This window comes from Somniosus microcephalus, chromosome 6, assembly GCF_052327205.1.
Source record: "Somniosus microcephalus isolate GS21.2 chromosome 6, FLI_Smic_1.0, whole genome shotgun sequence".
NCBI lineage: Eukaryota > Metazoa > Chordata > Chondrichthyes > Squaliformes > Somniosidae > Somniosus > Somniosus microcephalus.
Genome location: NC_140992.1, coordinates 70,036,908 through 70,059,482, shown reverse-complemented (window position 1 = coordinate 70,059,482; position 22,575 = coordinate 70,036,908).

Below are 22,575 nucleotides of genomic sequence, written 5' to 3'. Positions count from 1 at the left end.
GGCCTGAAGCATATCCTCCTCCTCTCTGACTTCCTTTAGCAGCTCAGTGAAGGTAGGTGGATCTCGCAACTTATGGGTCATGCGTATGCGAAGAGCAGTCACGTCTTCGAGCAATGCACCTCGCACAACCTGTTCAATGCGGAATCGATTCATTTCAGGCAACTCAATCCCTCTTTTTCGTAACATACAATGCAGCAGTTTGTCTATTCTCAGCAGATAACTGGACAGCTTCTCTCCCTCACACTGGAATGTGCTTCTGAATCTGACCATCAAATCTGAAATGGTTTCAGTAGTTCCAAAGGCAGTTTCTAGAGCCTGCATGTAGTCAAAGGAAGTAGCAGAGGTGTTCTGCGCCTTTAAGAATCTTACAATGTCAGCAGCAGGACCCTTAAGGCTTTCTACTATTCTCTGCCTCTTCACATTGTCACTGCACTGCCATTCCTCTAGCAGAGGCAGTGTCTGCTCAGCCCAGGCGTCGTACTCCTCTTCCCCACTGGGAGTTGGTCTCACTCCTGAGAACATACGGAGCTTACGGTATCCCTGAGCCTCGAAGGGCAGATTGGTGCATTTATCCACCAGAGAACTAATGGCACTGACCAACTGAGTGTTCATATCCAGGGCCGAAGGACCTATCAGACCTTTGACATCAGCAACAGTCTTTCCTTCTTGTCTCAAGAATGACAACAACTTGGTCTGAAACCCTTCTTCTTCCTTAGTAGTGATAGGGACAAACTGAACTGGCCAGGGACCAGCCTCTTCAGAAAGCCCAACTGCCTCAGGTAAACCATGACCTCTCAGGTTCTCTGATGTCTGGATGAACACAAACTGCTTCTTGGTAGCTGTATCCAAGCAGCGCTCAACTATCCTAACCTTTCCAAAGGCTTTGACACAATTCAGAGCCCTTAGCAAGACATCATCAGGGTCATCGTTAGCAACACCGTTCAGCACAATGGCATGGGTAGTAGCTATCTGCTTCCGTTTGCACCAAGCTTCAACCTCAATAACATCCATCTTTTATGCTCAAACAGCCCAGTAGAAACCACAAACCACTCTCTTAGCAATGAGCATTCAATACTGTTAGTTTACTGACATAAATAGACCACAATCCCGGATGAGCCCCCAAAATGTAACCCCTTCACGGTTCTCTAGATATATGTGAGATGTGGTCTCTGTTGTAGACAGTATTCTATAGTCCAGCAAGGAGATCACTACTACAATGGCTTAATTCTAATTATCTTACTTTATAGTTTTAATGTCAGACAGTATAAGAAGATTACGGGTCAATGACCTACATTAGACATTTGCATACATTAGAATGAATCTAGGCATAATAAACATACATTCTCCATTTATATGGATTCAAAGGAGAACCTGTCCCTGTGTCCAAATTCGAGTGCACTCTTTCGTTGGCACGCTTAAGTTGGAGCTCATGGTATGTATAATGTCTGCAAGACTTACGACTCTGAACCCCTTCGTTGAATTCTCTTCACGATCACTGAATCCCACTTTGAGTTCTGGATGCAGAGCTACTAATACGAAGGGCGGCGGCCGAGTTTGGAAGCCCGGGACAGGATGCGGCAGCCATTTGCCTCCTGAGCCCTCTTTTCAGAGCTCCTGCCCTCTTTTCTTCCAGCCGCTCGCGGTTCCCGCTCGAAAACCCCGACTCCACCCCTTCCTCCTGGGGTTTCTGCCTGGAGACTGTGCAGCCTCACTGTCTGCAACAGTTGATACTGGTGCAGAATTATGGAAAGTCTGCTCTTAGTCACATTGTGTCCTTAAAAGTTCTTGCCGTACCTTCACATGGGCAACTTTAACCCAGGGATTTATAACAATGATAATACAGTGTCTAAGTTAAAGATTGATAACCATACTTAGCGTACATAACATTTCCAGTGGGTATTACATATAAATGACTTTAAAGCAAATGAGTGAAATAATTGGATTCCATATCAACATGTAACATAATAATGGATTCTGCTAATCAGTTCTACTCATATGAACAAAGGAGGAGTCAAGGTTGAGAAAAAGTGATTCAGCCCACTGAACCCCATCCCAATAGTACATTAACTCTCCCATCACAGCATCCAAATTCTATTTTAAATAAGCTCAATGAGGATTCTTTTAATCTGGCTTGCCCAGCGGAAAACTGACAGGATCGGATTGGCTTCCCGTTTTTGCACCCCGCCCGATTTTATTTTCCATTCTAGTCAATGTATGACGATAAGGGCACGGCCAATGAGATAAAGAGATATTTTGCACTTTTTCCACTTGTGGAGATGATGCCACAGTCGCAGCATTACAAAATGGGTGTTAAATATTGCTTCAGTAGAAGTAACCATGCAAATGGCTTTAGGTAAGTTTAATGCCCTGAAGATTGACAGTGCTGCTGGTCTCAATACCATTTAACCCAGAGTGCTCAGGGAAACGAAGGAGGTTGGAATAGAGCAAATGATTTATATATTCAATATAACTACAGAAAATGCTGGAAAAACTCAGCAGGTCAGGCAACATCCGTGGAGAGAAATTTGAGTTGACGTTTCGGGCCGAACCCTTCTTCAAAACTGGAAAGAAAAGAAAACAGATCGAAGGCAGGGCTGCGATCGGACAAAAGAAGTGAAAGAAACAAAAGAGCTAGACGAGATGGTAATAGGCTGAGATTAGGTGTAAAGTGTACTGGCAGGGCAAGAGATAGCTGCCAGGTGTGAGAGAGAAACAAAAGGAAAGGGGGGGGGGAAAGGAGTGGAAAAATTACAAGAAAAAATGTGTAATAGGGGCCGAGGTTATCATCTGAAATTGTTGAACTCGATATTGAGTCCGAAAGGCTGCAGAGTGCCTAATCGGAAGATGAGGTGCTGTTCCTCGAGTTTACGTTGAGCTTCCGTGGAACAATACAAGAGGCCAAGGACAGTAAGGTCCGAGTGGGAATGGAGCGGTGAATTAAAATGACAGGCGACCGGAAGCTCGGGGTCACCCTTACGGACTGAACGGAGGTGTTCCGCAAAGCGGTCACCCAATCTGCGTTTGGTCTCCCCAATGTAGAGGAGACCGCATTGTGAGCAGCGAATACAGTATACTAGATTGTGAGAAGTACAAGTAAATCGCTGTTTCACCTGGAAGGGGTGTTTGGGGCCCTGGACAGTGGAAAGAGGGGAGGTATAGGGGCAGGTGTTACATCTCCTCCGCTTGCACGGGAAGGTGCCAGGCGAAGGGGAAGGGCTGTTAGGGGTGATAGAGGTGTGGACTAGGGTGTCTCGGAGGGAGCGGTCCCCATGGAATGCTGAAAGGGGAGGGGAGGGGAAGATACGTTTGGTGGTGGGATCACTTTGGAGGTAGCGGAAATGCCGGAGGATGATCCGTTGAATGTGGAGGCTGGTGGGGTGAAAGGTGAGGACAAGGGGAACCCTATTGTGGTTCCGGGAGGGAGGGGCAGGGGTGAGGGCAGAAGTGCGGGAGATGGAACTGACACGGTCGAGGGCAGTGTCAACCACGGTAGAGGGGAATCCTCGGTTGCGGAAAAAGGAAGACATTTCTGAAGTACTGGTGTGGAAGGTGGCATCGTCGGAGCAGATACGGCGGAGACGGAGAAACTGGGAGAATGGAATAGAGTCCTTACAGGAAGCGGGGTGGGAGGATATATATTCAATAGATGTCTAAGTTGATTCCCGAGGATTGAAAGATGGTTCGTGTAGTTGTGTTATTGAAGAAAGCAAAGAAAAGGACTTTGGAAATCTTAAACTTGACTTCAGTAGTAGGGCAACTGTTGGAACGTACTTTACACAATGTGATATATGATCATTTAGAGAGTGAAGAGGATGTTAAGGATATCTAGCATTGCTTTAGGAAATGCAAGTCCTGCTGAACTAACTTAATTGAATTTCTTGAGGAAGTGCTCAGAATGGTGGATGAAGGTAGCCCAGTGAATATTGTTTACCTTAATTTCCAAGCTATGTTTGATGAAGTTTCTCATGCATGGCTATTATAAAACTGAAATTGTGTGGGATTACTGGACAGATAACCTGATAGCTCTGGAGCTGATTGAAATCAATAGCTGGCAATAATGTTTTATCTATTTCAGGCAAAATCATTATTTGGGTTGATCTCATCTGAAGCACTTCCTGCATACTTTGTTGTGCAAATGGTGAGTCAAGACAAATAGGGCTTGTAACAAGGTGACAAGGGGATTAACAAGGTCTCAGATGCTGCACCAGCCCACAGGTAGGTCCTGGTGGAGAGGAAGGCAAATGTAGTGCCGAGTGAGCCCAGGTTGGCAGCAACTCACAGGAGGAGCACTCTTGTTCCTCCTGGCACCACAAAAATAGAACCCAGAAACTTTTCTAAGCCATTTCTGGACCACTGGTCAGACTGGTCAATGCCAGAACACATCAGCAGAGCGTGCACAGTGCACACTCCATCCATGTGCCCCAGAAAATCATAAGACCCCAATTTGCTTAATCAAGAGGCCTACCACCCAAAACAGGCACAAGCACCAGCCACCAAAAGGAAAGCCCCTTTAAAAATTACAGCAGCTAGTGCATCAGCATGATCAAGGCAGTAAGACTACCAACCCCATGAAGCCATTGCTACCCCAATATTACCCAGATGAAAATCACCCCCATGTGCCTGACAAAATCCAACATACAAGTTATTTAAAAAAAAATAATTCTCGGGATATTGGCATTGCTGGCAAGGCCGGCATTTATTGTCCATTCCTAGTTTACCTTGAATAGTTATTGTCGGAGATGCGCCACTCTGCCGTTAGCTTTGCTAAAACGGCATCTCACAGTCTGGCTCCCCAATCAAATGCATTGAATGGCATGAAGTCGCTGTATTTGTATGGTAAATACAAAGTAAATTTGCCATAAAAAGTTAAATCAAGTCATTTCAAGTCTAAGTACCCTTTAACAAATGTAATAAGTGTTAACTACTGCCAGTCAACCTCTCTGGCACTGAAAATTAAATATTACGAGTGTGGAGTCTCATTCCTTCAGGTTTTAATTGCTGTTGGAGATTTTTTTTAACTTTTCCTTTGTCTCTTCTTTCTGTCTTTCTTAATCCAACCTTTATTTCCCTCTCTATTTAACTTTCTGTGCCTGATTTGTCATTGAATTCACCCACTCTAACTTATACATCCTTGTTCAGATCTTGCATTGTTCCTTTCACAACCCTTCAATCTGATTGGTTAAGAAGACACACACTTGCTTGCCCTGTTCACGCAGATCCCAGATGCCCTGGAGAGGGTGCTGCGCCATTTCCATCTCCGACTTATCATGGCGATTAAACAGGCAAGAGCGAGTCTAACTAACAGTGGGCACCGTTCATGTCCAGGTACAGGAACTTTTGGGCCATGACAGATCAAGCCCAAATCATTACAATCTCCCAATCTTTTCATATTCCGCTGCAACTGGTCCATTTGTTCTGTGTTTACAACTGTTTATTATTATTTAGTATCATTGGCAATCTTGGAGAGCTTTGTTATTGTCCCTTCCTCCAAACCTCTAATATACATTGAAAACAACATGAGTCACCTCTTGCCATGTTAATGCTCCTTCCTTTAACAACTGTCATTTACATTCTGTGACTGAATCAGTTAGTTATTCCCTACAAAAGCTTCCTCTGTTGCATGCTTTGCTACTTTGTAGTCTCCTACATGGTACAATGTCAAAGCCTTAGCTATGTTAAATCTACTGCTTTCCCCTTGTCAACTTACACCATTATTCCCTCAAAGTACTACAGTAGATTTGACAAGTAAGATAATTCTACTATTACTTACACTTTAGCCTATCCTTAGTCTATCCTTTTACCCTTTAAATTCTAACCCTGTACTGGGAGTGAGTCTTCCAATTAATTTTTAACACTGACACAAAGTAGAATCATAGAATCATAGAAAGTTACAGCACGGAAGGAGACCATTTCAGCCCATCGTGTCCGCACCGGCCAACAAAGAGCTGTCCAGCCTAATCCCACTTCCCAGCTCTTGGTCCATAGCCCTGCAGGTTAGAGCATCCCAAGTGCACATCCAAGTACTTTTTAAATGTGGTTCGGGTTCCTGCCTCTACCACCCTTTCAGGCAGTAAGTTCCAGACCCCCACAACTCACAGAGCATCAGACCTGTGAAGGGGCAGTGACCGGCGGCAGTTAAAAGCGGCGGCAGATTCAAATCGGCGGCAGTGCGAGGTGAGGCCCGATCAGAGCATCGGACCTGTGAAGGGGCAGTGACCGGCGGCAGTTAAAAGCGGCGGCAGATTCAAATCGGCGGCAGTGCGAGGTGAGGCACACCAAATCAACAGCAGAGGAGAGAGGTAAAAAGTAATCAGAGTGTGACGTCACCAGGGAGCAGGTAAGCGATTGGTTGGTGAGTATTTCTCTTTTTTAAACTTTAACTCTGTAGTTTATAGTTACTAGGGTCTTTTCTGGTGTAGCAGGGACTGTTGGTAGACTATACAAGCGCCTTAGAGATATTTTTAATTGGTGGTAGTAAATTAATTTAAATTAAGTAAAGGGAAGGTCATGCCAGGTGAGCCCAGCCCCGTGATATGCTCCTCTTGCTCTATGTGGGAATTCAGGGACCCCGGTGCCCCTGATGACCACGTGTGCCAGAGATGCATCCATCTGCAGCTACTAGCAGACCGCATTGAGGCGCTGGAGCTGCGGGTGGATGGGTTGTTGAGCATTCACGATGCTGAGAGGGTCGTGGATAGCACGTTTAGTGAGTTGGTCACACCGCAGGGAAGGGCTGCACAGGAAGACAGGAAATGGGTGACCACCAGGCGGAGCAATAGAAGCAGGCAGGTAGTGCAGGAGACCCCTGTGACCATTCCCCTCTCAAACAAGTATACCGCTTTGGATACTGTTGGGGGGGATGACTCACCGGGGGAAGGCAGCAGCAGCCAACTTGCTGGCACTGGGGGTGCTCCTGCTGCCCAGGAAGGGGGGAAAAAGAGTGGGAGAGCAATAGTGGTAGGGGATTCTATAGTAAGGGGAACAGATAGGCGTTTCTGTGGCCGTAGACGTGAATCCAGGATGGTTTGTTGCCTCCCTGGTGCCAGGGTCAAGGATATCACTGAGCGGCTGCAGGGCATTCTGGAGGGGGAGGGTGAACAGCCAGAGGTCGTGGTCCACATTGGTACCAACGACATAGGTAAAAAGAGGGATGAGGTCCTGCAGCAAGAATTTAAGGAGCTAGGTGAAGGATTAAAGAGCAGGACCTCAAAGGTTGTAATCTCTGGATTACTCCCCGTGCCACGTGCTAGTGGGTATAGGAATAGGAAGATAGAACAGATGAATACGTGGCTAAAGGGATGGTGCAGGGGGGAGGGCTTTAGTTTCCTGGATCACTGGGTCTGCTTCTGGGAAAGGTGGGACTTGTACAAGTCGGACGGTTTACACCTGAACCAGAGGGGAACCAATATCCTTGCGGGGAGGTTTGCTAGCACTGCTGGGGGGGGTTTAAACTAACTTGGCAGGGGGATGGGGTACAGAGTGGAGCTATAGTGGGGGGTGATTTACAGCCAAATACAGAGGAAAAAACAAGTCAGCTGGGAAGGCAGAGCAAATATGTGAAGGCAAAAGGGAATATGGCAGGGCTGGAAGGCATTTATTTTAATGCAAGGAGTCTTGCAAATAAGGTGGATGAACTGAAGTTGTTGTTGAACACATGGGAGTACGATATTGTTGCTATCACGGAGACATGGTTGAGGGAGGGTCAGGACTGGCAGCTCAATATTCCGGGGTATAGAATCTTCAGGCGAGACAGAGGGGGTTGTAAAAGGGGAGGGGGTGTTGCAATATTAATTAAGGAGTCAATTACTGCTGTAAGGAGGGACGATATATTAGCGGGTTCCTCTAATGAGGCCATATGGGTAGAACTTAAAAACAAAAAGGGGGCAAGCACTTTGCTGGGAGTGTACTATAGGCCCCCAAACAGTCAGGGGGAGATAGAGGAACAGATATGTAGGCAAATCTCAGAGAAGTGCGAAAATAATAGGGTAATAATAGTGGGGGATTTCAACTTCCCCAATATAAATTGGGATAGTCAGAGTGTGAAAGGCTTAGAGGGTGCAGAATTCTTAAAGTGCATCCAGGAGAGCTTTTTGAGCCAACATGTAGAAAGTCCTACAAGAGAGGGGGCGGTACTGGACCTAATCCTGGGGAATGTAGCCGGGCAAGTGGTGGAAGTATCAGTAGGAGAGCATTTTGGCGACAGTGACCATAATTCGGTGAGATTTAAGGTGGTCATGGAAAAAGACAAAGACGGCCCGGAAATAAGGGTTCTAAATTGGGGGAAGGCCGATTTTAATATGATAAGGCAGGATCTGGCCAAAGTGGACTGGGAGCAGCTACTTATAGGAAAATCCACATCAAAACAGTGGGAGACTTTCAGAAGGGAAATAGAGAGAGTACAGCGCCAACATGTTCCTGTAAAGGTCAAGGGTGGGACCAACAAGCAAAGGGAACCTTGGATGACAAGGGATATACAAAAATGCATTAGAAATAAAAGGGGGGCTTTTGGTAGTTACAAAAGACTAAAGACGGAAGAAGCCCTAGAGGAGTATAAAAAGTGCAGGGGCATGCTTAAAAAAGAAATTAGGAGGGCGAGGAGGGGCCATGAAATAACACTGGCGAGCAAAATAAAGGAAAATCCTAAGATGTTTTATAAGTATATTAAGGGCAAGAGGATAACCAGGGAAAGGGTAGGGCCCATTAGGGACCAAAGTGGCAATCTGTGTGTAGAGCCAGATGATGTAGGCGGGGTTTTAAATGAATTTTTTGCATCTGTGTTCACTATGGAGAAAGACGATGCAGACATAGAAATCGGGCAAGGGGACTGTGACATACTTGAACATATTAGCATCGAGAGGGAGGAGGTGCTAGCGGTTTTAGCAGGCCAAAAAGTGGATAAATCCCCAGGCCCGGACGAGATGTATCCCAGGCTGCTGTGGGAGGCAAAGGAGGAGATTGCAGGGGCTCTGACACAAATTTTCAGAACCTCTCTGGCCACAGGGGATGTACCAGAGGACTGGAGAACAGCTAATGTAGTACCATTATTCAAGAAGGGTAGCAGGGATAAACCAGGGAATTACAGGCCAGTGAGCCTAACATCTGTGGTAGGGAAATTATTGGAAAAAATTCTGAGGGACAAAATTAGTCTCCACTTGGAGAGGCAAGGATTAATCGGGGATAGTCAGCATGGCTTTGTCAAGGGTAAATCATGTCTGACAAATCTGATTGAATTTTTCGAGGGGGTGACTAGGGGGGTGGATGAGGGAAATGCTGTGGATGTGGTTTACATGGACTTCAGTAAAGCCTTTGACAAAGTCCCGCATAGGAGACTGGTCAAAAAGGTAAGAGCCCATGGGATCCAGGGTGCCTTGGCGCGTTGGATCCTAAACTGGCTGAGTGGCAGGAGGCAGAGGGTGATGGTCGAAGGTTGCTTTTGTGACTGGAAGCCTGTGTCCAGTGGGGTACCTCAGGGATCGGTGCTGGGTCCCTTGTTGTTTGTGATCTACATAAATGATTTGGATGAGAATGTAAAAGGTATGATCAGCAAGTTCGCAGATGACACGAAAATTGGTGGGGTGGTCAATTGCGAGGAGGAAAGCCTCAGGCTACAGGACGATATAAACGGGTTGGTCAGATGGGCGGAAAAGTGGCAAATGGAATTTAACCCTGAAAAGTGCGAGGTGATGCATTTTGGACGGACAAATAAGGCAAGGGAATACACAATGAGTGGTAGGACCCTAAGAAGTACAGAGGGTCAGAGGGACCTTGGTGTACATGTACATAGATCCCTGAAGGCAGCGGAACAGGAAGATAAGGTGGTTAAAAAGGCATATGGGATACTTGCCTTCATTAGCCGAGGCATAGAATATAAGAGCAGGGAGGTTATGATGGAGCTGTACAAAACGCTGGTGAGGCCACAGCTGGAGTACTGTGTGCAGTTCTGGTCGCCTCACTATAGGAAGGATGTGATTGCTTTGGAGAGGGTGCAGAGAAGATTCACCAGGATGTTACCTGGGATGGAGCGCCTCAGCTATGAAGAAAGACTAAACAGGCTGGGGTTGTTTTCCTTGGAGCAAAGAAGGCTGAGGGGGGACCTGATTGAGGTATACAAAATGATGAGGGGCATAGATAGGGTAGACAAAGAGGAACTTTTCCCCTTAGTAGGGGGGTCAATAACAAGGGGGCATAGATTCAGGGTAAGGGGCAGGAGATTTAGAGGGGATTTGAGGAGGAACTTTTTCACCCAGAGGGTGGTTGGAATGTGGAACTCAATGCCCAAAAGGGTGGTAGAGGCAGGAACCCTCACAACATTCAAGAAGCATTTGGATGAGCACTTGGAATGCCAATGCATACAAGGCTATGGACCAAATGCTGGAAAATGGGATTAGACTGGACAGGGATGGATGGGTGGCGCAGACACGATGGGCCGAAGGGCCTCTTTCTGTGCTGTAAAACTCTATGACTCTATGACTCTATGAACCCTCTGGGTGAAGAAATTTCCCCTCAAATCCACTCTAAACCTTCCACCAATTACTTTAAATCTGTGCCCCCTAGTTTTTGACCCTCCTGCTAAGGGAAATAGGTCCTTTCTATCCACTTTATCTATGCCCCTCATAATTTTATACACCTCAATAAGGTCTCCCCTCAGCTTCCTCTGTTCCAAGGAAAACAGACCCAGCCTATCCAATCTTTCCTCATAGCTAAGATTCTCTACTCCCGGCAACATCCTTGTAAATCTCCTCTGTACCCTCTCTAGTTCAATCACATCTTTCCTGTAATGTGGTGACCAGAGCTGCACGCAGTACTCTAGCTGAGGCCTAACTAGTGTTTTATACAGTTGAAGCATAACCCCCCTGCTCTTGTATTCTATGCCACAGCTAATAAAGGCAAGCATTCCGTATGCCTTCTTAAACACCTTATCTACCTGGCCTGCTATTCTCAGGGATCTGTGGGCATGCAGTCCAAGGTCCCTTTGTTCCTCTACACTACTCAGTGTCCTACCATTTAATGTGTATCCCTTTCCTTGTTAGCCCTCCCCAAATGCATTACCTCACACTTCTCCGGATTGAATTCCATTTGCCACTGTTCTGCCCACCTGACCAATTTATTGATAACTTCCTGCAGTCTACAGCTTCCTTCTTCAGTAAGAAGTCACACAACACCAGGTTATAGTCCAACAGCTTTATTTGAAATCACAAGCTTTCGGAGCACTGCTCCTTCGTCAGGTGAAGTGGAGAAATGCATAATGACACAGTTTATATAGTCAGAGAATAATGTCAGATGTTTACAGGTAATCTTTCCAACTGCCATTTATCACACCTCGGCAGAGAGATAATCACAGCAATCAAAGGTGTGAATGGTGTCCAAACAGGTCAGTCAGGAAAACATTACACAAAGAACAATGAGGTGGGGTCACAAGGGGTCAAATGTTGCAGATGCTGGGGTCTGTATGAAAAACAAAAAAAGACAAAAAACATTTTTTTTGCTGGAAATCACAGCAGGTCCGGCCGCATCTGTGTAGAGAGAACAAGCCAACGACGACTTGAGTCTGGATGACCCTATATCAGGTGGGGTTACATGTAGCGTGACATGAACCCATGATCCCAGTTGAGGCTGTCCTCATGGGTGCGGAACTTGGCTATCAGTTTCTGCTTGACGATTTTGCGTTGTCGTGTGTCTCGAAGGCCGCCTTGGAGAATGCTTACTCAAAGATCGGAGGCTGAATGTCCTTGACTGCTGAAGTGTTCCCCGACTGGGAGGGAACACTCCTGCCTGGCGATTGTTGCATGGTGTCCGTTCATCCGTTGTCGCAGTGTCTGCATAGTCTCACCGATGTACCATGCTCATCTTCAGTATCAACCACTCGTGCCGATTTTAGTATCATCTGCAAACTTCTTAATCATACCCCTTATATTCAAGTCTAGATCATTGATATATACCACAAAAAGCAAGGGACCTGGAACTGAGCCCTGCAGAACCCCACTGGAAACAGACTTCCAGTCACAAAAACACCCATCAACCATTACCCTCTGCTTCCTGTCTCCGAGCCAGTTTTGGATCCAACTTGACACTTTGCCCTGGATCCCATGGGCTTTTAACTTCGTGACCAGTCTGCCATGTGGAACCTTATCAAAAGCCTTGCTAAAGTCCATATACACTACATCAAATGCACTACCCTCATCTACCCTCCTTGTTACCTCCTCAAAAAATTCAATCAAGTTTGTCAGAAAAGACCTTCCCTTAACAAATCTGTGCTGACTATCCTTGATTAATCCGTGGCTTTCTAAATGAAGATTTATCCTGTCCTTCAGAATTCTTTCCAACCACCGAGGCTAGACTGACTGGCCTATAATTACTCAGTCTATCCTTTTCTCCCTTTTTAAACAAGTGTACCACATTAGCAGTCCTCCAGTCCTCTGGCATCACACCTGAAACCAGAGAGGATTGGAAAATGATGGTCAGGGCCTCTGCTATTTCCTCTTTTGCTTCGCTTAACAGCCTGGGATACATTTCCTCTGGGCCTGGGGATTTATCCACTTTTAATGCTGCTAAACCCCTTAATACTTCCTCTCTCACTATGTTTATTTCATCTAATATTTCACACTCCTCCCCCCTGATAGCAATGTCTGCTTCGCCCCTCTCCTTTGTGAAAACAGATGCAAAGTATTCTTTAAGAGCCCTACCAACGTCTCCCGCCTCCACACACAGATTACCCTCATGATCTCTAATAGGCCCTACCCTTTCTTTAGTTATCCTCTTACTCTTAAAATATTTATAAAACATCTTTGGGTTTTCCTTGATTTTACTTGCCAAGAATTTTTCATGCTCTCTCTTTGCTTTCCTAATATCCTTTTTAATAGCACCCCTGCACTTTCTGTACTCCTCTAAAGATTCTGGAGTATTTAGCCTTCAGTACCTGTCATACGCCTCCCTTTTTTTCCTTTATCCGACCCTGTATGTCTCTAGACATCCAGGGGGCTCTAGATTTGTTTGTCCCACCTTTTTTCTTTAAGGGCACATATTTGGTCTGAACCCTCCGGATCGCCTCTTTGAATGCCTCCCACTGCTCTGACACTGATTTACCTTCAAGTAACTGTTTCCAGTCCACTATGGCTAAATCCCCTCTGAGCTTAGCAAAATTTGCTTTTCCCCAATTTAGAATTTTTATTCCTGGTCTATCCTTGTCCTTTTCTATAACTACCTTAAATCTAACAGAATTATGTTCACTAGCACCAAACTGCTCCCCCACTAATACGCCTTCTACCTGCCTAGCTTCATTCCCTAAAACTAAGTCCAGAACCACCCCCTCCCTTGTTGGGCTTGGACATACTGGCTAAAAAAGTTCTTCTGGATGCATTTTAGGAATTCCGCACCCTCTATACCCTTCACACTAATTTTATCCCAGTTAATATTGGGGTAGTTGAAATCCCCTACTATTACTGCCCTATAGTTTTTGCACTTCCCAGAAATTTGTCTACATATTTGTTCTTCTGTTGAGATACCGCGGCAAACATGGGAGTCGAGACCAGAGCTATTGAAAACACAACTGCTTTATTCCAACCACATGACAAACAGGAACTAGAAAAGCCCGCGCATCCACTTAAATACTTCCCAGACAGGAAGTGCTCCCGGCAGCCTGTCCCTGCGGGAAACAAGTTGCTGGAGGAAAGGGCCCCCGGCTGGGGGCTTCTGCTTAGACTGTCTGTGCCGCCGTGAGCGGATTATGTCCAGTGGTGGCGTGTCGCCACAGAGCTCCCCCCAGAATCCGCTTAGGAGTGGACGAGTCGTGACGGTGGTCTAATGGTTCTGCCGCAGCGGCTCTGAGTGGTCGCCGGTCTGGTTGGTTGGGTCGGGCGGTTCGCCGCCGGCTGTGCTGGCTTGCCGGGGGGACGGCCTCTAGTTGGAGGCTGGGCCACGGGGACCTGTTCCCCTGGTTCTGTGTGTGCTGGTTTGAGCCGGTCGATGGAGACTGTCTCGACCCTGTCGCCAAGTCGCAGCTTGAAGACCTTGTCCCCGGTTTGTAGTACCTCGTACGGACCGTCGTACGGGGGTCGCAGGGGCCCGCGGTGCGCGTCGTGTCGCACGAAGACGAAGCGCGCCTGCTGTAAATTTGGCGGGACGTGAGGTGCGAGTTCGCCATGTCGGTTGACTGGAAGTGGGGCGAACTGCTGAGCGGAAGAGAAAGAGTCGAGCCGCTGCTGTTCGGCCGACCAAGGCTTGGTAGGCTCCGGAAGGAATTCGCCTGGGACGCGCAGCGGTTGTCCGTAGACTAACTCCGCTGCCGAGGACTGGAGGTCTTCCTTGACCGCGGTGCGTAGGCCGAGCAGCACCCACGGTAGGCGGTCAGTCCAGGTACTGTCCTGCAGGCCGGCGCGGAGTGAGGCCTTGAGTGACCTGTGGAAGCGTTCACAAAGTCCGTTGGCCTGCGGGTGGTACGCCGTGGTGCGGTGGAGCGTCACCCCGAGGTTGCGTGCTGTGGCCGTCCAGAGTTCGGAGGTGAACTGGGCGCCTCTGTCGGAGGTTATGTCGGCCGGTACGCCGAACCTCGCAACCCAGGTGTTAACGAATGCCCTGGCGATGTCGGCTGTGGTGGTGGAGGTCAGCGGCACTGCCTCAGGCCAGCGTGTGTAGCGGTCGACCATCGTGAGGAGATAAGTTTGGCCTTGCGATGGCGGCAGGGGACCGACGATGTCGACGTGTACGTGGTCGAAGCGGCGGCTGGGTACCTCGAAGTCTCCCAGGGGTGCTTTGGTGTGCAGCTGTACCTTAGCCCGTTGGCAGGCGAGGCAGGAGGTGGCCCAAGTCCGAACATCTCTGCTGAGGCCGCGCCAGACGAAGCGCTTGGAGAGGAGTTTGACGGATGCGCGGGAACCCGGGTGAGAGAGCCCGTGGAGCGCATCGAAAACGCGGCGGCGCCAGGTCTCAGGGACGACCGGCCTGGGTTGGCCGAGTGAGACGTCGCACGTGACTGCCGTGGCTTCGGGCCCGTGCGCGACCTTGGCTAGGCATAGCCCTGGCAGGCTGGTAGCCGCCGAGAGGAGGTCTGGGTCCGTGAGCTGGGCCGCTGCTAGTTGTGCGTAGTCGACCGCGAGGTGATTCGCACCGACGGCGGGACGGGAAAGGCAGTCGGCGACCACGTTGTCTCTACCGGAGACGTGCTGAATGTCCGTAGTAAACTCGGAGACGGCCGCGAGCTGGCGTTGCTGCCTAGCGGACCAGGGTTCGGTGTGCTTGGCCATCGCGTATGTGAGTGGCTTGTGGTCCACATACGCGGTGAAGGGGCGGCCTTCCAGGAGGAACCTGAAATGGCGGACCGACAGGTGGAGGGCGAGAAGCCCGCGGTCGAAAGTGGAGTATTTGACCTCCGGGGGGCGCAGTTGGCGGCTGTAGAAGGCAAGTGGCTGCCACGCGCCATTGACCCACTGCTCGAACACAGCCCCGACCGCGTGGTCGGAGGCGTCGGTGGTGAGCGCGACCCGGGCATCGGCCCTCGGGTGCGCGAGCAGAGTGGCGTCGGCGAGCGCGTTTTTGGTGGCGTCGAAGGCGGCTGCCGTGTCAGTGGTCCAGGCTACGTCCATCTTGCCGGATTTTCCTCGGAGGGAGTCGTATAGGGGCTTCATGAGGGCTGCGGCTCTGGGGATGAACCTGTTGTAGAAGTTCACCATCCCGAGGAACTCCTGGAGGCCCTTGATGGTTGTGGGGCGGGGGAATTGCTGGACGGCCTGCACCTTGTTGGGCAGGGGGACGGCCCCAGCAGGGGTGATGTGGTGACCGAGAAAATCGATCTCGGTTAGGCCGCATTGGCACTTCGCCGGGCTGAGGATGAGCCCGTGTTGGGCTAGGCGCCCGAACAGGATGCGAAGGTGTTCGAGGTGTTCCTGTTTGGAGGAGCTGGCCACGAGAATGTCGTCTAGATAGACGAATAGGAAGTTCAGGTCCCGGAGGACTGAGTCCATAAGGCGCTGGAAAGCCTGTGCTGCATTCTTGAGGCCGAAGGGCATCCTCAGGAACTCGAACAGGCCGAATGGGGTGATGACGGCCGTTTTGGGGATGTCCGCGGGGTGTACGGGGACTTGGTGGTAACCGCGCACCAGGTCGACTTTGGAAAAGACGGTTCGTCCGGCCAGTCGGGCCGAGAAGTCCTGGATGTGTGGCACCGGGTATCGATCGGGGGTGGTGGCGTCGTTGAGGCGGCGGTAGTCCCCGCAAGGGCGCCAGCCTCCGCCAGGCTTGGGGGCGATGTGGAGGGGCGAGGCCCAAGGGCTGCTGGAGCGGCGGATGATGCCGAGTTGTTCCATGGTGGTGAACTCGGCCCGCGCGATTTCCAGCTTGGCCGGGTTGAGTCTGCGGGCGTGGGCAGAAACTGGGGGGCCGGTGGTGGGGATATAGTGTTCCACACCGTGCTTGGCGGCTTTGGCCGAAAAGGTCGGGTTAGTGAGGGCGGGAAACTCAACTAGGAGTGCCGAGTAGTCGTCCGTGGCTCTGGCGAGGCAGTAGGTCATCAGGCCGGCCGAACGGGCCGGGGTAAAGGCGCCGGGGATGGGGGCCATAGTGTTGATGTCGACGAGGCGGTGCCTCGGAATGTCGACAAGGAGGCCGTGGGCGCGTAGGAAGTCGGCGCCGATGAGTGGGCAGAGGACCTTGGCTGTGAGGAACTCCCAGCGGTAGCGGCGGCCCGCGAGGTCGAGCGTGACCATGCGGGTGCCATATGTGCGGATTTCAGAGCCGTTGGCTGCAGCCAGTGTGATACCCTGTGTGCCGCGTTGGATCTCGAGGGCGGAGGCGGGGGTGATGCTGTGCTGGGCCCCTGTGTCGCACAGAAATCGGCGGTTGGTTCTGTCGTCAGTGACGTACAGTAGGGGCTCCTTCTGCCCCGCGGCCATCGCGGGGGCCGGTACAGGGGGGGGTTTGAAGGTACACGGTGGCGTGCAGCATTGAGCCCTAGCGCCAAAACGGGTGTGGTAGTAGCAGTGACCCGGAGTGGTAGGGCGGTCGGGCCTAGCGGCCCGGGAAGACCGCGTGGTCGTTGCCTTGAGGTCGGGCGCGACGTCGCGAGCGGCCTGTGCAGAGAGCAGCCGGTCGGCCTTTTCAGCTATATCATTCAGGTCCGTGGAGTCAGACTCCACAATGAGCGGGCGGATGCTGGCGGGGAGCTGCCGAATGAAAAGTGTGCGAAAAAGGGCGCCGGGGTTTTTGTCGTCTGAGAGGGACAGCATGTGGGAAAGCAGGTCTGATGGTGAAGCGTCACCAAGGCCGGGGAGGTCCAGGAGTTGGCAGTGGCGCTGGTAAGAGGACGTTTTAAATTTTTTAAGTAGCGCAGCCTTCAGATGTTCGTACTTGCCCTCTGTTGGTGGATTCTGCAGCGCTGCCCAAACCTTGGGGACTGTAGCGTAGGTGAGCGAGGCGACGAGGTAGTCGTACTTCGTGGCGTCGACTGTAATGCCTTTCAGCCGGAATCTGGACTCAGCTTGAACGAACCAGGCTTCGGCGAGGTTCTCCCAAAAGTCTGGTAATTTAACCGTGACTGCGTTTGTATCCGCCATGCTAGCTTAGGATTCGTCCTGAGCGTCGGGGTCACCAGTGTTGAGATACCGCGGCAAACGTGGGAGTCGAGACCAGAGCTATTGAAAACACAACTGCTTTATTCCAACCACATGACAAACAGGAACTAGAAAAGCCCGCGCATCCACTTAAATACTTCCCAGACAGGAAGTGCTCCCGGCAGCCTGTCCCTGCGGGAAACAAGTTGCTGGAGGAAAGGGCCCCCGGCTGGGGGCTTCTGCTTAGACTGCCTGTGCCGCCGTGAGCGGATTATGTCCAGTGGTGGCGTGTCGCCACACTTCTATCGCCCTCTCACTGTTTGGGGGTTTGTAGTACACTCCAGGCAGAGTGATCGCCCCTTTTTTGTTTTTCAATTCGACCCATATGGCCTCGTTTGATGATCTCTCCAACATATCATCCCTCCTCACAGCTGTAATAGTTTATTTAATCAATGCCGCGACACCCCCCTCCGTTTTTACCTCCCTCTCTATCCTGTCTGAAAATCCTGTAACCAGGAATGTTGAGCTGCCATACCTGCCCCTCTTTCAGCCACGTCACTGTAATAGCCATAATATCATAGCCCCAAGTATCTACCTGTGCCCTCAGCTCATCTGCCTTGTTCACTATACTCCTTGCATTGAAGTATATACCATTTAGTACAGGCAAACCTCCTTGTTGACTACTATCTAGCCCTTGATTCCTCTGTCCTTCCAATTTACTTTCTATGTTTTTGTTTTCCAATTCCAGTTTTTCTTCCCTCCCTATTGACTCTATATTTAGGTTCCCATCCCCCTGCCAAGCTAGTTTAAACCCTCCCCAACAGCACTAGCAAACCCTCCCGCGAGGATATTGGTCCCGTTCCCGTTGAGGTCCTGCTTTTTAACCTCTTCCCTAGCTCCCTAAACTCTGCCTGCAGGACCTCATCCCTCTTCCTGCCTATGTCGTTGGTACCAATATGGACCATGACCTCTGGCTGTTTACCCTCACCCCTCAGAATGCCCTGCAGCCGTTCAGTGACATCCTTGACCTTGGAACCAGGGAGGCAACATACCATCCTGGAGTCACGTCTGCGGCTGCAGAAACGCCTGTCTGCTACCCTAACTATTGAATCCCCTATCACTATTGCTCTCCCTCTCCTCTTCCCCCCCACCTGTGTAGCTGAGCCTTCCATGGTGCTCTGGACTTGGCTCTGGCTGCACTCCCCAGAGGAACCATCGCCCTCACTAGTACTCAGCACCGAATACTGGTTGGTGAGCAAGATGGGCTCAGGGGACTCCTACACTACCTGCCTGGTTCTGCTCTTCTGTCTGATGGTCACCCATTCCCTCTCTGCCTGCACACTCTTAAGCTGTGGGGTGACCACCTCCCGAAACATGCTATCCACGTAGCTCCCAGCCTCGCGGATGCACAGCAGTGACTGCAGCTGCCGCTCAAGCTCCGTAACCCGGTGCTCAAGCTGCTGTAGCTGGTGACACTTCCCACACATGTGGTCGTCCAGACCACGGGAGGTGTCCAGGACTTCCCACGTGGCACAGGATGTGCATTCCACGGGTTTGAGCTGCCCTGCCATACCTCTAATTAACAGACCATTTATTAACCTAGCTGGAATAAACTTAAAAACTTTAAGAAAGCCAAGTAAAAACACTTACCAGAGACTCATCATTCAGCTCCCTCTTTTTGAACATTTAGTTTTTAATCCCGGCTCTTAATTTAAATCAATGCCCAAGATAAAGAGAGAAATATAGACCCACCAGTCAGTAGTCATTAAGGACATCTTTTATTCCTTGGTCAATTGCTATCACGTTCTAAAGCATAAGTAATAGAATAAGGACACTTTTAAAAGAGAGTTAAGCACCCAGCCCCAATGGACTTCATTATAGAGTTTTAAGGGAGTTGGCAAATGAAGTCAGTCACATCCTGTTGGATATTTTAAGGGAATCACTGAATACAGGCTTTGTGCCAGAGGAATGGATATAGTGCCAATTTATAAAAAGGATGGAAGAATAACTCAAGGAACTGTAGCCTGTGAACTTGACATTGTTTGTAAAATAATAAAAAGAATCCTAAAAGAGAGAATTATGAGGCATCATAATAAACATTAACGGCATCTTCTATTTCTTGGTTAATTGCTATTATGTTCCCTCTGGGATCCCTCAGAGATCCCAGTTTTCTTTTTCCACTCATTTTTCACCTAAATCTTTCACATTGATTTTTATATTTCCTGCAATCCTTTCAAATTTTGTTCTCTTAATTTTAATTTTATTTGTTCGTGGGATGTGGGCATCACTGGCAAGGCCAGAATTTATTGCCCATTCCTAGTTGCCATTGAGAAGGTGCTGGTGAGCCGCCTTCTTGAACCGCTGCAGTCCATGTGGTGAAGGTACTCCCACAGTGCTGTTAGGGAGGGAATTCCAGGATTTTGACCCAGTGACAATGAAGGAACGGCGATATACTTCCAAGTCAGGATGGTTTGCGACTTGGAGGGGAACTTGGAGGAGGTGGTGGTGTTCCCGTGCATCTGCTGCCATTGTCTTTCTAGGTGATAGAGGTCACGGGTTTAGGAGGTGCTGCCGAAGAAGCCTTGGTGAGTTGCTGCTGTGCATCTTATAGATGGTACACACTGCAGCCACAATATGCTGGTGGTGGAGGAGGTGAATGCTTAAGGTGGTGGATGGGGTGCCAATCAAGCAGACTGCTTTGTCTTGGATGGTGTCAAGTTTTTGAGTGTTGTTGGAGCTGCACTCATCCAGGCAAGTGGAAAGTATTCCATCACACTCCTGACTTGTGCCTTGTAGATGGTGGAAAGGCTTTGGGGAGTCAGGAGATGAGACACTTGCCGCAGAATACCCAGCTTCTGACCTGCTCTTGTCCTGGCTCACATCAAAGCCAGTGTTCCCGCCTCTCTTGACCAACACCAGTTTGCCTATCGTGCAAACAGATCAACGGAGGATGCAATCACAACTGCTCTACACTCGGCACTGAATCACTTAGATGGTAAAGAGACCTACATCAGAATGCTGTTCATAGACTACAGCTCAGCATTCAGCACTATCGTCCCCAACAAGCTGGCCACCAAACTCCAAGCTCTTGGCCTGAACACTTCCCTCTGCAACTGGACCCTGGACTTCCTAACAAACAGACCCCAGTCTGTCAAATTAGGTAACCACACCTCCCCCCCCTGACCCTGAACACGGGGGCCCCACCAGGATGTGTGCTGAGCCCCCTCCTCTACTCCCTCTTCACCCACGACTGTGTGGCTGTTCATGGTTCCAACACCATCATCAAGTTTGCGGATGATACCACGGTAGTAGGCCAGGTCACCAACAATGATGAGTCAGCCTACAGGGAGGAGGTCCAGCATCTCGTGAAGTGCTGCGCCGATAACAACCTGGCCCTTAACATCAAGAAAACCAAAGAAATCATTGTGGACTTCAGGAAGTCTGAAGGCGGAAGTCACACCCCCATCCACATCAATGGGGCTGTGGTGGAAAGGGTGGACAGCTTTAAGTTCCTCGGAGTCCACATCACGGAAGACCGCTCCTGGTCCCTCAATACCTCCACTCTGGTGAAGAAGGCCCAGCAGCGCCTATATTTCCTAAGGAGGCTGAAGGGATGTAACCTGTCACCCCTGATCCTCTCTAACTTTTACCGCTGCACAATTGAGAGCATCCTGACGAACTGTATCACAGTATGGTATGGCAGCTGTAGCTACTATGACCGGAAAGCCCTGCAGCGAGTAGTCAAAACTGCCCAACACATTACCGGCACCCGGCTACCGACCATAGAGCACATATACCAGAAACGTTGTTTACAGAGGTCACGGTCCATCATCAAAGACCCTACCCACCCCAGCCACAGTCTGTTCGCCCCCCTGCCATCTGGGAGACGCTACAGATGCATTCGCACCTGTACGACCAGATTTAGGAACAGCTTCTTTCCCAGGGCTGTCATCCTACTGAACTCCACAAATAAACTCTAAAGCCTGCACATCTGCCAATGCACTTTATTATGGTTATGTTTATGTTAATGTATTACAAGCCAAATGTATGTTGAATGTTTAAATGTCTTAATCTAAATGTACACTCTCGGGAGCCGCAAGCCTACATTTCGTTGTACTGCACTTGTGCACTAACAATGACAATAAAAGTTGATTTGATTTGATTAGATTTGATTTGATTTGATTTGCCACAGTATTTATGTGGCTGGTCCAGTTAAGTTTCTGGTCAATGGTGACCCCCAGGATATTGATGGTAGAGGATTCAGCGATGGTAATGCCGTTGAATGTCAAGGGGCGGTGGTTAGATGCTCGCTTGTTGGAGATAGTCATTGCTTGGCACTTGTGTGGCGCGAATGTTACCTGCCACTTATCAGCCCAAGCCTGAATGTCATCCAGGTCTTGCTGCATGCGGACGTGGACTGCTTCATTATCTGAGGAGTTGCGAATGGCACTGAACATTGTGCAGTCATCAGCGAACATCCCCACTTCTGACCTTATGATGGAGGGAAGGTCACTGATGAAGCAGCTGAAGATGGTTGAGCCTAGGGCACTGCCCTGAGGAACTCCTGCAGCGATGTCCTGAGTCAGTGATGATTGACCTCCAACCACCACAACCATCTTCCTTTGTGCTAGGTATGACTCCAGCCAGTGGAACATTTTTCCCCCCGATTCCCATTGACTTCAGTTTTACTAGGGCTCCTTGATGCCAGACTCGGTCAAATGCTGCCTTGATGTCAAGGGCAGTCACTCTCACCTCACTCCATGTCTCTTAATTTATTTACCTCTTAGATTATTTCTGTACAGTTCCTCATCATACCTGTACTTTTATACTTGATTTAAGGGTGTTTCTATCCCTTATCTCCTATAGCCCACACTGATTTCCTATCTCCTCAACTGTACTTTTTACCCAATTAAATGCTTTTGATCGGAATGCATTCCATTTCCCCTCTGTATCTAACCCATCCTTAGTCCCTTCCTCATTCCTTTAAAATTTGCCTTCCAGAAGTTAAAATTCTTTGTTTTACTCATCTACTTTT